Below are 5,000 nucleotides of genomic sequence, written 5' to 3' on the forward strand. Positions count from 1 at the left end.
CCCCAAAGGGCTTTCTGCCTACTTACTGTTATTTCGCTCCGACGCATAAGTGATAGAACTGAATTTGGATCGAAATATCACTGGAAAGTTTGTGGTTTCAGGGTCAAATAAACAGAATGACCCAAGGTTAAGGAATTGAAGAGGTCAGGAGGTGGAAAGGTCAGAGGTGACGTGGCTCGGGGAACGGTCGAAAGGTCCATTGCAGTTTTTCAACTTCTATTTTAAGATAAAAGTTCTTATCTAAGTTCACGTGTGAGGTTGCACACGCAAATAGCACTGTGTCACTAAGAAGAGCTGTAAGAGAAAAGATCCACAGATCTGTCTGATTCCCTTGATTTCTGTTCGAATCCACCTAAGCCTCATGTCAACCATCGTCGGTGGCTGTCTATGGTTTGCCACTCTACTACGAACTCCACGCCTGAACACATTGTACTCGTAAACTCCTTTATTTTTCATCTCCTATTACTTGTTTACATTCAACGACTGGTGAATTGTGAGATATGAAATAAATACGATGAAGTGAATTGTGAAGTGACGTGGGGAAAATTCCGTGAGGAAAATAACTGCAAATTTTACACTAACTTGTGAATTATTTATTGCAGCCTCCATTTGAACCGAGCTTATTGTTATTGATAGCGGCAGTCCGCTCCACCAGTGGCTGCCCTGGCTTTCGCTGGGCTACCCTACCCTGGGTGAATGACTTAGCCTGGACACTTCGCATTCTCGTGAATATAACTAGGAAAGTATTGTGTTTAAGTGTCCCCAAGATAATCTATATCACACAGGATATCATTAAAAAACAAAGATTACTGCAAACAATATAAAAACAAAGAATCCACGAAAAAAAAAATGTATATATATATATATATATATATGTGTGTGTGTGTGTGTGTGTGTGTGTGTGTGTGTGTGTGTGTGTGTGTGTGTGTGTGTGTGTGTGTGTGTGTGTGTATAATATATACATATACATATATATATATATATATATATATATATATATATATATATATTTCTATATATTTATATATGTGTGTGTATATATATTATATAGATATATTGTATTTATATATTATATATATATATGTATTATAGTTTTTTTTTTTTTATGTTATAGTTCATTTATATACATATTATATATATATATATATATATATATATATATTATATATATATATATTTATAATATTAATTATATATATATATATATATATATATATATATATATATATATATATATATTATATATAATATATATATATATATAAAAAATTATATAATTATATAATAATTATATAATGTATATATATATATTATTATATATATCAATATATATACTATTATTATATTGTTTATTATTAGTATATGTATATATTTTTTTTTTTTTTAGTTATTATTATAATCTATATATATATATATATATTATATTATATTATTATATTAATATATATATTTTATGTTAAACAATATATAATTTATATATATAAAATTTTTAAAATTTATTATTTATATATTATTATATTATATTTATAATTTTATTTTTATATTATATATTATTTAATATTCACACCCACACACCACAACACACCCACCACATATATATATCTTCATATAATAAATTTATATATATTTTATTATATTATATCATAATATACTATTATAAATATATATATAAATTTTTTATTTATTGTGGTGTGTGGGGGGGTGTGTGTGTGGTGTGTGTGTGTGTGTGTGTGTGTGTGTTGTTGTGTGGGGTGTTGTGGGGGTAGAGGTTTGTGTTGTGGGTTTTTTTTAAAATTTTAATATATTTTTTTTATTATTGTTTATTATTTGTTTTTGGTGGTGTGTGTTGGTGGTGTGTGTGTGTGTGTTGGGTGTGGTGTGTGTGTGTGTGTGTGTTGGTGTGTATGGTTGTTGTTTACTTTGTAATCTTCCGTTACCATTTCTTTTTTTATATATAATTCCATTTCTTGGGTATCCCCAGGTCTCCCCACCCAGAGTTGTCTCCAGGAGACAACCTGATGGGCAGGGGCGTCCCCAGGGAACGAGCTAAGTGCCCTATGGGTAGTTGCAAATAAAAAGGGCCATGCCGTTCACGGGTAACCCCTGGGGGGACACGTGCCCGCCAACTGTACCCCTGACCGGCGAAGGGGCTTTTTCAAAAAGGGAATCAAGGCGGACTCCAGGGTTTCACTTCATAAAGCAAAACTGGCAGTATCAAGGCCTTGAAGACACCAGCATGGTCCTTCTGCATAGGTTTTTATTATATATATATATAATATATTATATATATAATTAAAATAAAATATATTATTATATTTTATATATATATGTGATTAATATATATATTATTATATATTATATTAATTTTAATATATATATTATGTGATTTTTTATTAATATTATTAAAATTATATTTATATATTATTTATATATAATATAATTTTAAAACCACACACCACACAAACACAATACACAGTAATATATCATTATATAATATATTTATTAAAATTAATTTATTAAATATTTTATATTATATATATCATGAATTATTTATTTTTTTTTTTATTTTTTATATTAAAATTTTTAAAAATTTATATGTTTATTAATTTTTTAATATTATATTCCCTTTTTTAAATTTTATTATATTATATATTATATATATTTTATATTATATATATTATGTGCGGTGTGTGTGGGGGGTGTGTGGGGTGTAATGTTATGCTTTTTTAAAAAATATATATTAAAAAATATAATATATATTATATATAATTATAATATTTTTTATAATGATATCTAATTATAATATTAATTTATAATAATATATAGCTTTTATATACATTTTTATATAAAATACATATAAATTAAATGTGCATTATGGTATAATGTAATTTTATATATATATATATATATTATTATATTATAATATATATATATATAAATATATATATTTTTATAAAACACACAAAAACCCCAAACACACACACCCAAAAACACACAACACACCACACACACACCCAAAACCAAATATATTATATATATTATATATAATATATATTATTTATATATTAAATTTATACTTCTCTCTATTATATTAAAATAATATATATTTATATATTATATCTATCTATCTATCATCTATCTTTTATATATATATATATATAATATATATTAAAATTTTAAAATAAATATAATATTTTGCATATATAAATATATACAAAATATACATAATATATACTATTTTATATATATAATATTTAAAATATATATATATTATATATATATTGTATTATTATATAATATATTATTATAATTTATATTCTATATTTGGGATATATATATATATATATTATATATATATATATTATAATATTATATATAATATATTATATACATACATAAAATAAATTATAAAAAATATTGTATGTTATTATACATTATCATAACATATATATACATTTTACATTATATATATTACATATAATATTGATATATAGATGATAGATATTGTATACATATATAAAATTAAAATATTACAAAATATATAATATAAATATATATATTATATAAATCTTTTATTTTAATATATAGTATATATTATTTATAATATATTTATATAATATATTTATAATATTAAAACACACCACACAAACCCCAACCCCCCCACACACACACACACAAATATATATATATATAATTTTTATATATATTATAAATTTTTATTAATATATATAAATATATTATATATATATATTATATATAATATATTATTAATACACACCCCCACTAACACAATCACACGTATATATTTATTTATATATATAATTAAAAATATAATATATATATATATAATAAAATATATATATATATAATAAATTTATTTATTTATTTGTATATAATATATAATTATATATAATATATAATATAATATATTTTTATATATTTATATATTATATTTTATATATTTATATTATTATAAAATAATATATAACATGCTTTTAAATACTATATATATAAAATTCATATAAGTATAAATGTCTATATGTTAATTTTTAATTATATATATATATATATATATATATTAAATTTTTATTATGTATTATGTATAAACACACAACACACACAAAAAACCCCCACAACAACCCCACACACACACACACACACCACACACACACACACACCACAACCATAATAATTTTATATATATATATATATATATATATATATTTTTATAATTTTATCTATCTCTCTTCTAATATAAATATATATATAATTTTTTAATCTAATCACTATCTATCTATCTTCTATTTATATTATATATATATAATATATATTTAATAGATATTATATAATATTATATATATATTAAATTTGCATATAAATAAAATTTAAAATATAATCTTATATATATAATTTTATATAATATAATATATAATATATTTTAATTTTATAATTATATATATAATTAAAAATATATAAATATTTATAAAATTTTTTGTGTATATATATGTGTATATATATTTTAAAATTTTCTATAATATATATTATTATTATTAAATTATGTGTTGGGGATATTTTGTAATATATATACATTTATATATACATTAAAAAATATCAATATATATTATTATTATATTATATATTATTTATTTATATATTTAAAATATAAATTTTTATATTTAATTATATAATATATATTTTATATTATGTTATACATCATATCATTTTAACGTAGGTTCTGTCTAGCCGCCGGGTCCAGCATGTACTCAATTGCTTTTTACGTTTGATGCTCTTTTGGGGTGAGTACGTGGTAGGGGCCCCTTCCCTTTTAGGGGAGGCCCGGTGTTCTTTTAGGTAATCATTTCCTATTTTTTTCGGGCTTGGGACCACATTTACTTGGGGTGGTTTGCCACCCAGTGGCTAGGTAGGCAATCAAGGTGAATTCCTTGCCCCCAAAGGGAAAAAACGGGCGGGCGGTGACTCGAACCCTCGAAGTCAATTGC

The sequence above is a fragment of the Penaeus monodon genome, chromosome 4 (assembly GCF_015228065.2).
Source record: "Penaeus monodon isolate SGIC_2016 chromosome 4, NSTDA_Pmon_1, whole genome shotgun sequence".
Taxonomy (NCBI): Eukaryota; Metazoa; Arthropoda; class Malacostraca; order Decapoda; family Penaeidae; genus Penaeus; species Penaeus monodon.